The 13,194-nt window shown below is 38.9% G+C and overlaps 1 long non-coding RNA gene across 1 annotated transcript; it reads left to right on the top strand.

The window, feature by feature from the left end:
- Window positions 1-3,350: 3,350 nt before the first annotated feature.
- On the top strand, window positions 3,351-7,868 carry LOC148216463 (uncharacterized). Its single transcript, XR_015795321.1, has 3 exons — window positions 3,351-3,430; window positions 3,576-3,774; window positions 6,288-7,868. It is a non-coding gene; the product is annotated as an uncharacterized LOC148216463 (long non-coding RNA).
- The last annotated feature ends 5,326 nt before the right edge of the window (window positions 7,869-13,194 follow it).

Consider the following 13,194-nt stretch of genomic DNA (forward strand, 5'->3'; position numbering starts at 1 on the left):
ATGTGATTGAATCTCTCCCTTTCTACGTTGGATGCACATATAAAAGGAGTGGGGCTTTGAAAGGGCACCAAGGCCATTGTTAAGCTTCCACGCATGGGTTCTTGTCTCAGCCCTGGGAGAATAAATCCACATTCTCTTCCCTGTGACCTCCCTTCATGTATCAAAAGACTGCTATCACGTCTCCCCTCAGCCTTCTCTTCTTAAAGCCAAACATACCCAGTTCCTTTAACCATCCTTCATAGGATTGAAACTTCAAGCCCCTCACCATCTTTGTTGCTCTTCTCTGCCCTCTGCACTGTTCCTTTTTGTATTGTGGTGACCAGAACTGCACACAGGATGTAGGCTTGATGTAGAAACATATGAAAAGAGGCATTTCTCCAAATATTGTGGTTCTTGAAATATCAGCCCCATAGGTGTCCGTCTGTCTCTAGCCACAATGATGGCAAAATGTGCATTGTGACTAGAGGTGGATGGTGACTAATACAGAATACAGTGGAAACTATATTTTCCTTCACGTAGCCTAAAATCTCCTGCTCTGTTTCTCAATCACATCATACTGCAGACTAGTACTTGGCTTGTCATTTTTCAGACATCCTCTTACTGACCCAAGAAATCCCCATTCTGTACCTGTGCATTCCATTTCTTTCCCTTTGTCAGGACATGAACCTCAGCCAATGCATTCGCTCTCTCTCTCTCTGCTCTTTGGTTAACTGAGAGCTAGAAAGAGATCTTGCCACTGATTCGTTTTCATTTTAGCTCTGGTGGATGTTGTTCAGTTTGATATGAAAACAATATAATGGGTGAACCAATCTTCCACGGCAGCAGCACCCACATTTTGCATGCAAATTAAAGCCTCCTTGTTCTGTCCAGGGCTGTATTTCCTTAGGGGCAGTTTCTTGGGTGTTTTATGGTAGGCAGGGTGAGAACCTCAAATGGGTTGGGGTTATGGTGACTTTTCTTGTTCCACATTTGTTGGCCTCCTCTGTACAATGCCTTTTCCTCTCTCTCTCTCTCTCTCTCATTGTCTTTCTCAACCACTTCCAGGGAAGAGTGAGATAGCTTTGATCAGAAGACCAAACTGATTTCTGGCAAAAGGCTTTTGAAACAAGACCAAGAGCTTTCAGTTGTCCACATATGGTCCAGAGGATCCCAATTTCAACCATTGGCATTTCCAATTAAGGCATCTCTTGGAGAATTGCCATCTTGCTGGCAGATGGCCAAATAATTAGACAGGCATGGCATGTGTAACTCTTTTTCCTACTCACTACATTCTTCGTGATGGTACTTCAATAGACCGTTGGTTATTTTTTATAACCGCAAATGGCCTTCCCCAGCCTGGTGCTTTCCAGATGTATTGGATGTCAACTCTCATAATCCCTAGGGGTATAGGATTGTGGGAATTGATCCAACTTTTGGAATGGACCAAACTGGGGGAAAACTAGATTGGCATGTTAGAATAGTTTAGTCTCAACAAAATCAGGTTGCTTCTTGATGCTACTTGCTGTGGAAAGGCCCTGTGGATTTCTTGTCTTTTCCATTGAAATCATTCTTGGAGAAAGAAGAAAAGATGGAATCAGCAGTGAGAAGATGCAGGAGGTTCACAAGCGGAAGGCATTGCAATCTATTCCCTTTGTACAACCCCGTCACTTTCTCCCAGCCTTTCGCCTACTCTGCAGGGTGGCTATGAGAAAGAACACGGGGCAGGATTACGTGCCGTGCCCTGAGCTTGTGGAATGTAAAGTAGAAAAAGATAAGTTGATGCACAAAGCTTACATAATCTAGTGGTTTTTAAAAATGTTGTTGGTAAATGTGAGAATTGTTAGTATTTGATCCAAACAAGATACAGATTGAAAGAGACATGAAGGAGGAAAGAAAGAATGTGGGGAAGAGGAATGAAAGTCAGAAAGGTAGGTGGAGATCAGATGGAAGGAAACCATATAGGTGTAGTGAGAAAAAAAGCAGACTATGATGTAACATGGAGATAGAAATCTGGGGATTTTACAAGATCAGAGGTAAGATAAGAGAAGGTAATTATCAGGAAGTGGGTGAAACAGTTGTGAACTGAAAGATGGGTTGTTTCATTCAAATTACATGGCACAGCTCGGCTCACACAAGGTGCTTAACCAGAATCAAACTCCTATGGCAGCATTGGAACAGCACATGACATTTGGTGAGTGCTGACCCCAGTTCCTGTAGTGCACTGTGCTACCCCAACCTATTAGGAGAGTTTATGATTTGAACCCAGGCCATGGGTCAATTCACTAACCAGCTTCAGGGCTGTATGCAAAGCAACTAGGTTAAACATGCTTACAGTTTGGTGCAAATCAACCTTTAAGTCAGGACAAAATCTTTGTACAACTGATCAGAGGGATTAAAGTCCATGGAAGCTTAGAATAAAAATATGAGCCTTTAAAGAACCATCACATTGCTGGTGGTTCAAGGAGAAGAATATTATAAATGCAATAGGGGTATAAAAGGAGAGGTTCAGGCATTTATCTGCAGGGTTATTGATTTAATCCAAATGAATTAAATTAATGGATTAAATCAATAACTTTTCAGATTGCTCTTTCTCATATTATAAGATGATATGGTGTGATATGAGTATATCATGTTATTTATATGGGATATCATGTTAGAGAGAAAGAGAGAGGAAAGAAAGAAAGAAAGAAAGAAAGAAAGAAAGAAAGAAAGAAAGAAAGAAAGAAAGAAAGAAAGAAAGAAAGACAAACTCAGAACTGTGATTCTGTGATTCACTTTCTCTCATACTATTGTAATCCATTTCTTATAGAGTTAGTCACTTGTGTTTCTGCATGTTGTGGAAATGCTACCCTTGTCTTAGTTCATTGGATGAACCAGGCTATTGTGGTAAACCTTAATATGATTGGGCTGCCTCAGCATCTTCTGTGAAGACAAGGATTCTGCCGTGTTAAACTGAGTTTAGAGTTCAGCAGGTTGTAGGAACCCAGCCACTGTCTTCCCAGGTTGAATGAATGAGCCATCATGTTACCCCATAATGTGGTTATTTGTCTGGGCACAGTATGTTATATGAACTAAGCCACTGTGTTGTGTTAACCTGAGGTTTAGGTTAAGCATCAGCTGATATAACACCAGCATTGCAAATGGTTGCTAGGAGATAGGAATTGTAGACAAAGCAGTGAGGACGTGCACAACACCTTTGATGGTTCCTTCATTCTTGAGGCACGCTGTTTGCCCTGTGCAGAGTCTGGGACCGTGAGAGATCAGAGTTGCACAAAGAAACCTCAGGATTGATTGCATACGCACAAACAAAACAGCTGACAGGCCAAAAATAGCTTCTACTGCACAATAGCTGCAGAACTAAATCATGCTCTTTAAGTTCTTGAAAACCCACTAGACAATCCTAAAGAGAATTCAATAATACTCTCCAAACCTTGCTAACAGGATAACAAAGGTACATTTTTATGATGTCCCATGATCAAGCCAGTTTGCTAGATCATAGACTTGGGTCTAGTCTGGGAAAAAAAAAGACACGGAAGAGGATTGGAAACTTGAGAATAGATTTTGTATTGCCCTCAACTTTTCGGCTGCTTTTCCAGTTCACTGGGGAAGACGACGTGCTGCATCACGATGGCCACCCCACTGCCAGACTTCCACTGGCTCTCCTTTCAGCTCCCTCTGGAGATCAACGGAGCCACGAATCTGAGTTGTATCCTGAGGGTGTGCCCGTACAAGGTTGTACGTCCTACAGAAGTTTAACTAAATGGTCCCCAGGCACACAACATATCCTGCAGCTTGGTAAATATAACCACTTCCAGTGTGGCTTTTAAGGGGGCCTGAATGCTTACAAATATCACAGATCAGCAAAGGGGGAAGTCAGAAATCCATTGCTTTTTTTTTTAATCATTATCATTATTATTACTTCCTTTTTTCTTTTTTTTCCTACTTTTTAGGCATTTTAATATTTATTAAATTTCTTTCATTTATGTCTTTTATTTCCTTTTATCAATATATAAACATATACATACACACAGGCACACAAACGCCCAGACTAAGTAGCAATACAATGGAGATCTTAATATTAAGCAATTAGTTCAAGACTGAAACTATTATTATATAACTAATATTTTGGTGTGAATTGCAGCAGTTCTTTTTTTATGTCATACTTAACGTTGGATGAAGTACATAATCTTATGTCTGTAATATTGATAATCTGAACTGCAATTAATACTGATAGAATTTTTACTTTTCTCTTTCTATCTTCAATACTTTAAGCTTTTTAAACAATACAATGCCCATACAGGTAGTCCTCACTTACTGACCACTTGTTCTAGCAACCTTTTGAAGTTATGATGGCGCTGAAAAAGGAGATTTACGACCAGTCCTCAAAGATGCAGCCATCGCAGTGTCTCTGTGGTCACATGACCAGCTCACAATTATGATGGTTGCAGCATCCTGCAGTCATGTGATTGCCATTTGTGACCTTCCCTGCTGGCTTCCGACAAGGTCAATGGGGAAGCCAGCAGGAAATTGTAAATGGCGACTGCATGATGTTGTGCTTTACAACTGCATGGGATTCACTTAACAACAGCAACTGGAAGTGCCGGAACTGCTGTTGCAAATTGGCGCGGTCACATGATGTCACGCTTTATGACCATATTGCTTAGTGACAGAGTTGCCAGTCCCAATTACTGTCAGTAAGCAAGGACTATCTGTAATTTTTAATCACATTACATAAATGCTACCGCATTGAAATCTGCATTGAAATAATACAACGTATCAAGATTTATAACATTAACAATAAAAGGGAAAAAACAGTTGTACTTCCTAGGTTGGTTTGCAAGGCAGCCTCTAGATCAGGGATCTTTTTTTCCTTTGTGGGCGGGGGGTGCCTTCGAGTCAGTCTTGACTCCTGGCGACTGCCCAGACAAGCCCCTGCAGTTTTCTTGGCAAGATTTTTTGGAAGTGGTTTGCCATTAGCTCGCACAGAACAGAGTGAGCAGGCTTGGTGGTGCATATGGCACGCTGCCGAAATGCACCCAACTGGCCAGTACCGTCTTTATGGCTAGCAGGGAATGGATGGGCTGGATTCAACCTTCTTCTCTTACTAAAAAGTATTATGTGGAAGCCTCAACTGACCAAAGTCATCACGGGCAACTGTGGTCTATATTTATGGGTCTGTTGATTACTACATTGTATGGAAGACTATGATTTGAAATGTGAAGACAAGTAAAAGAGCGTGAATTAACCCATGAAATGAATGAATGAATGAATGAATGAATGAAAGAGAGAGAGAGAGAGAGAGAGGAAGGAAGGAAGGAAGGAAGGAAGGAAGGAAGGAAGGAAGGAAGGAAGGAAGGAAGAAAGAAAGAAAGAAAGAAAGAAAGAAAGAAAGAAAGAAAGAAAGAAAGAAAGAAAGAAAGAAAGAAAGAAAGTTATCATCAGCCTTACCAAGTAGACCAGACAAGAAACCCAACCAGGTCAGTTGTGAGAGTAACCTTGGGAGACAGGAGGAAGAGCCGGAGCCTAGGCAATGGCCAAGCAAGAGATATCTCAGCCCACAGAAGGAAGGGGGGTGGGGAAAGCATCTCAGAAGGGACCGTCCCTAGTTCTCTGGACAGTAAAGGCAGGGGAGGAAAGAAATGCTTTCAGACTTGCAAGATTCTGTTACTGTAACCCTACAATAAAGGTAATATTAGTACTCATGGTTTCGGTTTCTTGTCTGGACTACCTTGAAGGGCTGACAGGTGCCCTGAATGGATGGATGGGGACAAGGCAAGAGAATACAGTGCTGTACAGAAAAAGCAATTGGGACAGAGTTAATCAGATCCACAAAAAGACAGAGAGGTGAAAAGCTTAAAGCACCAAAGGTCATGTCTGAAACAGTGTGTAGGTGGGGTGGAGAGTAAAGAAGATGACCTTGAGGTAGATATGTGGGAACCATGGCATGGGCAAAAGGGGTTAAAGCATTTTTTTAAGCCCCAAACAATGAGGTAACATTCAGAAGTGGCTCAGGCAGACACCTCCCTAATTCACATGGATATGAGAAGGAAGAGGTCCAGCACAATCAGACTTGCAAGATGCTGTTATTACAATTTCATTAAGCAGAGTTTTAGCCTTCCTGTGGAGTTGATTTCCTGGTCTGGTCTACCTAGAAGGGCTGTAAGATGGTTTACAAGGACAGAAAGGTACAGACAGGTACAGTGAACGCCACTGGGGTAAACTAGAAATAGCTGTTTCCATTTTTCCTTTTCCTCCTGCTTTAAGTTTCGTTTGCTTGCTATTTCTTATTCTTTTTCTGTGTTTTTCAGATCATCGCTTATCTGAAAAGAATAGAGTGATACAAGTCTGTAATACTGGGACAGAATCTAAGAAAGAGCAAGAGAAATACCTGCAGGGTGTGTCAAAAAAGTCAAGATGGTGACCATCATGGTGTGATCGAAGCTTTGCCTGATTTTTATGTGTGTCTCACGTGGATCTTTGATTGCATTGTTGTGTCTGCCACCTTGACGTTTTTTAACTATATTTTGCAGACACCCCGAAGAGCAAACTGAATTCCAGCCCCATTTAATACCATATCTTTTAATTTCCATAATCCTGCACCTACTGTTTGAACTAAAATTAATCTGAGCTTTGTTAAGACAAGAACTGCCATATTTTCCTTTCCTTTTTTTCTCTGGCTTTAAAAAATCCGAAGCAGTTGTGAATATCTGATAAGGGTTTGGTTTTGGAAAGGAGAATGTCTCTTGCTTCATCCATTGTCCAAAGATGCTTTGGGGCTCCCTAATATCTTTTGCGAAATCAGTCCTATTCTAAATAGTTCAGGAATGGTCACTTTGAGATTACACAAGAGGAAAGCTTTGGCTGCCCAATTGCTATTCTACCTCGTTCATAGAATGAGCCCGTCCAAATCCCACCATCTTAATTTCGTTTTCCATCACTTCTCCTATCTTCTCACTTTAGAAAACCTGTTAAGGAGGAAGAAAAAGAGATGATTGTGATGTATTTTGATGGTGGGAGACTTTTGATGGGAAGAACTCAAAGACTGGCCTCACACGGCAGATTTAACTCGCTTTAGTGAACTCAGTGATTTTCTGGGCTTGCAGAATATGGTGGAGAATACGGTGGAGTATAAACTAACCCGGGGGAAGGAGCTGGGTGTACACAACACATTTAGCTATACAAGAAAACTGACCAAGCGTAACATGTTAGGCAAAAACAGCCACCAGGATTGCAGAGTTAATCTTAAGAGCTTTATTGGTGAAAGAGTAGAATAGAATGCTACACACGGGACTAATCCAGATACAGGCAACTTCCAGCTTCAGAGCTAAATTGTGTCCCTAAATAGCTCTTTTGAAACTTTGGGATTCTTCTCTGACCATAGTTGCCAAAATTTAATGGCATGGGTCCTGGCTATTTTGAAGTGGCAAATACATACACGAGCACACGTGCTCATGTGCACACACGCACACACAAGGATAGTGCAAAATCTAACATAAGTGTACCACCTTTACATACATATATACATACATACATACATACACACCAATACATATCCAACACCTTCTACTTCATATCTAAGGGAAAAACAATGATTTTTCACTTCGCCTCCGTCTCTTCTATGATCTGCATCTCTTGGTCTGCCCCAGATATTGTAAGACCCAAACTGCAATCAACAATTATTAAAATATGATATTGCAAGATACTGGTTAGTCTTTGAATAAGGCCGTTTGTTCTCCTGCCTGCTAATGTCCTTTTGAGACTAACATTTGCCATGGATTGGATTGCCATCATGTTCCTGGACAAGGTACCTTATTTTTTTCCCTCCCAGTTTACTCACTTCACATCAAACACGAAGCCTAATGCAAAATAGTTATGCACCAGCATCTGCAGAAAAGAAGGAGTTTACCCTAAATTTGGAGCTTCTGATAATCTGAATTATAGGGAATTGTTTTTACCTAAAAATAAGCCTTAGGTACTTTGGGATAAGGTCTATGTCAGCCTTGCAAGGTAGACCAGACCAGGAAATCAACTCCACAGGAAGGCTGAAACTCCTTTAACAGCATCTTGCAAGTCTGGTGGTCCTGAGTCTCCTTCTCCTTTTTAAACTCCTGTGAATCAGGGAAGGGTCTGCCTGAGTTTCTTCCAGGTGTCATCTCGTTTGTCATAGCTTAAAAATTGTTTCAGCCCCCTTTGCCTGGGTAACACTTCGTGCATATTTCCATCAAGGTCATCTTTTTTACTCTCTACAACCTATGTCTTGTTCAAGGAATTTTCTGGCAGGTCCCGGCAATCCTGTGATGAAGACCAAAGCAAATCAGTGATGGCCATGACATCACCAGGATTCAGTATCAGATTGAAAGAAACTTTACTTTTCTTTATGGATTTTAGCTATAACTCTTTATTTTAATATTGTGGCAAGGCAACTTATTTCCACTTCTGATGTTTTTAAAATGTTGTATTATTATGTTTTATTCCAAATGTTTGGCGTTCCGTAGGAGTTCAAAGGAAGCCTAGAAATAATCATTGTACTTTTGGGATCCTTTGAATCATTGGATGCTATGGGAATGGTTAATTACAGACATCTAAACAACAGTTTGGCCATGCCATAACTGCACAAGCCCCAGAGCCTTTGGATTCCACCTTACGCTTATTAGGGTTGACACGCCAAAGGCTGGGGACAACAGTAAGAAACCTGCATTAAGTTTTTGGCTTGCAAATAATTCCTTGCTTTTTATTCCTTTATTGGTTTAAGAAGCTGGAAAACAGGATCTTGTGCACTGAATGCTTTACATATTTTTTAAAATCTTGGAATGTACTTCAGAGACATGCAGAATACAGTATATATTGTACTAACTTGGTACTCTTTCTGCGGCAGCTTCAAAGCAGCTGTCCTGACATCATACTGTTGGGAAATAAAATGAAGTTGGGCTCCCTACTTCTCCCAAGATAGATGTCCCACCAGGAGGAGCAAAGGTTCCTCTGATGCTCTGGAGCAGCCACGAGCCCTGAAGCTGAAGACGTTCTTCTGGATTCTTTGAGACTTACATAATTTTATTTTCATTTCAAACAGAAAGAGCTATGCTTGCTTAGGTCTTCTTTGCTTGCTTAGTTCTTTTAAGTTGGTAACACATAACTGTTATAAACAATATACTTCACTGTGAAGAAAATTTAAGTTCAATGGGAGGCCATTTAAGGAGGAAGGTTTGCTGATGAAGAGGTGGCCCTGTCAGAGATATTACAAAAAACTAGACTGGAAGACAGGATCAGATCTAGAGACGGACGGAAGGAAGGAAGGAAGGAAGGAAGGAAGGAAGGAAGGAAGGAAGGAAGGAAGGAAGGAGAGAGGAAGCAGCCTAGATGAGGTATGAACCATGTTTTGAACAGTTCTTTGTCCAATTTGTCTTTTATAAATATTTGATTGTCATCCACAAGCAGCAGTCATTTTGGAGATAGCCCCAGAATCACAAAGTGCTTATTCACAAGAGTTTAATTTTTGTCCTGTAGAAGCAACTAAAGGTGCCTGCTCATAAAATCTGTGTGTGCTCTTGTGTGTGATTTTTTAAAAAGAGAGTTGTTTTCCTCCATAAACCACTTAGAGAATTCTGAAAAAAGTGTTAATCTGATGTTGTTAAGTATATAAACAAAACAAGCAGAACCAGTGAAAGCTTTATTTAATTTGGCATGAGCGTTCCATTGAAAATAGAGACAATAAGAACTATTATTAAATGCAAAAGAGCTTCTGGCACTGCTCCTTCTCCATCTGGAACGTGGAGGGACCGGCCTGTGATTGTTTCATCTAAATATACTCCTGAGACACAAGTTCTCTTTACCTTTCTGGTTTTTGTGGTTTAGAGCTTTACATGCTCCGATGATGCTTGCAGATCACTTAATGGCATTAATATAATTCTGATAGAGAGATAGCTTGTGGTTTGACGCATCCATTGTGTAGATAAAAATCTTTGCAAGTGTGATTTGCACATTTCAGCTGCTTCTAATTTTTAGCAATCAACCAGCAAGTAATTTCAATAAAATCAATACTTGTCCAGAGTTTTATTTAAATTCCTGAGCATAATCTGCCAATATGATTAGTTTGCATTCACTAAAAGCATCTTTTAGTAGAACCAGATTATTTGTCATGTTTTTTAATGTTCTCACAATGACTTTTTCTACTCTAAATATTTTCTCCTATTAAACAATAGGTGTACAAATTTCACCTGATTTCTTTCTTAAAAGTTGACATGTTTTTGCTTGCTACAGCTCTCATAACACAAAGGCAGACAGACTTAATTTTCAAGGAGTGTTGTTTAACGTCTATTAAGATCTGCCAAGGAATACCCTTCTGTTTGAATCTGTATAGGTAAGGAACAACTTTATCTCTATCCTATGTTCATAGTACCAAAGGATGAGAACAAGAGAATTCAGTTGCAATTTGCATTACAAAATATTTGGTTCACAATATCTGATTTTGAAATTAAATACCAGTTGAAGAAAATATTTCTGGCATTCATATAGCCCGAATGCAAAATTCAGTGACACTTCACATGATTTTTGGAATAAGTATATATTGCAAACATTCTACCTCCTTTTCTGCAACTTTTCAAAACATCATCTTCTCAGCCAAAATATAATACTTAGGCATAAAATGCCATTTCCATTCTCTGTATCTGCTTGCTTTTGATATCTCCTTTTCGAAGGCAGGAAAACTGCGGTTTATGAGTTTATTCTGTAAGCTAGTCCTGGATTCTTCTGGATGGGAAATTCCTAGCATTACCTACCAAAACCCATTATGTAGCAGTTTTGCCTTTTTTTCCAGAATGGATTTTCCCTAGAACAAAATTGATGGAAGAAGTTATAGCAGGAAAAGGAAGGAGGGGTATGAAGGAAGGACAATTAAAATCCCATAAATGAAGTAGTTATCAATCAATTTTATTACAGTCATAGACCAGTACAACTAAAAATGCACAAAACACATCTAATTAAAAATTCTTAGATATAATAATACCAAATAAAATCTATAACATAATTATAATTTGGCCGCCTAACTACATGAAGTCAAGCAGCCTACACCGTAGTGTATTATTACTCCTTAAATTATCCTACAATTATTGATTGTTAACTATAATAAAGGTGATGATAAAATGATAATATCTAAAATTGAAGTGTGTTGATTATATAAAACTATTTACAATAAGGTATTCATCAGATTCCGACAAATCTTTAATGCTGCTGCACAGAATCTGGCTACCTGCGCTGTGACTATAGCCTGTTCGTCTTTGAGCAGGAACTGTAGATAGCCGGTATCGGAGCGGCCTGGATACCTATTAATCATCGGGTGAATAACTGTTGTTCGAACGTCTCTAGAATGAACACCGAAGAAGGACGTGGCCAGTGGTTTCTACCTCTCCAGAATCACAGGGACAGAGCCTTTCAGCCAATGGTATCTTTTCATATTTGCCATCCAGAACAGCTGAGGGGAGCGCAGGGCATTGTGCAAGCGAGAAGGCTTTCCGGTGGTGCACTTGTTTGTAACTGGCTAAGATATCTGCCAGGATTGACAGTGTATCTGGTATGGTCTGGAGACAGGAATGATGGAACTTTCTCTAAGTCCATTTCTCTCTCTATGTCCTCTACTCTTTGTCTCAAATTTTGTTTTGCCTGTTCAAGTACTGAGGAAGGAGAAAAGCCTAGTTTTGCAAGGTTAGACTCAACAGCCTTGATCCATGAAGAGGAGAATTTTTTTTTTAAGTTTTTTATTTTTTTACAGCAAACACAAACATACATAAACAAACAAGAACATAAAAAACATAAAAACCCTCTTCCATCTTAAACTGTGTGTCAGCCAGTTACCAATCATTTGTGCCATCCTTTCATAGTCTTCACTCACCATTTATATAGATTCTCATGTTATCTATCCAACGTATATTTATATATTTATCAGTTATCAATTATTAATCATTTGTGACTAGTCTATCTATAACACGAGAAATTATAGCTTTCATTATAAGATTTGTATCATTTTTGTCCATTGATTATATATATATATATATATATATATATATATATATATTAATTTATATCAGTTTATCGAGTTTCTATTATAAAATTTCCTAATCTATTACATTACTGTATCTTTTCGTCCAACCATTGATAAAACAAATCCCATATCATATAAAATTGTTTGTCTTCTTGCTCTCTAATTTCAAATGTCAATTTACTCATCTCAGCACATTCCATAATTTTCTTAATAACTTCCTCCTCCATAGGTACTTTTTCATTCTTCCAGTTCTTAGCAAATACAATTTTAGCCGCTGTCAAAACATTTACAATCAGATATTTCAATTCTTTACTGTATGTTTCTGGTATAATTCCCAGTAGAAATGTCTCTGGTTTAAAGTCTATGTGTTGTTTTGTCATTTTTTCCAACCATGTGTGGATTTTAATCCAATATCTTTTGGCTTCTGAACATGTCCACCACATATGGTAATATGAGCCGGGTATCTGATGACACTTCCAACATTTATCGGACTTGTTCTTACACATTCTTGCGATCCTCGCTGGGGGTAAATGCCACCTGTAAAACATCTTATACAAGTTTTCTTTATATGCAGTTGACATTGTCATTTTATAGTTTTGAGACCATAGTTTTTGCCACTTCTCTAAATCAATTCCATATCCAAAAATTTTCCCCCATGCAATCATTGTTTCTTTAACCTGTTCTTCCTCCATTTTAAATTCTAGTAAATGTCCATAAAGTTTTTTAATCACCTTTTCATCAGTACCCATCAAAATTTTATCTAGAACAGTCAGCTTATCATAAATACCTTCTGCTTTAAAATCTTTATCAAATCTAGATTGTATTTGCAAATATGAAAACCAATTCATTTTTATACCTTGTTCTTCCAACGCTTGCATAGTTTTAAGTTCACCCTTTTCATTCAATATCTCAGTATATCTAACTGTTTGTTCCTTTTTATATGTTATTGGATAAGAGAAGGCTTCGATAGTGGATATCCATCGTGGAACTTTTAAATAATATTGTCTTCTTGTCTTCTCCCAGTTTAAAAACAATGCCTCTCGAATATAATGCCTTCTAAAATAGCCCTGTGTTTTTGTTCCCTTATACCATAGGAAAGCATGCCAGCCCAACAACAAGTCATGTCCCTCTAACGTCAATAATCTATTATTTCTTAAAGTTATCCAATCCTTTACCCACAT

The sequence above is a fragment of the Python bivittatus genome, unplaced genomic scaffold (assembly GCF_059951505.1).
Source record: "Python bivittatus isolate LINGU-HERP-01145 unplaced genomic scaffold, Pbiv_v1 ctg000190_np1212, whole genome shotgun sequence".
NCBI classification, from domain to species: domain Eukaryota; kingdom Metazoa; phylum Chordata; class Lepidosauria; order Squamata; family Pythonidae; genus Python; species Python bivittatus.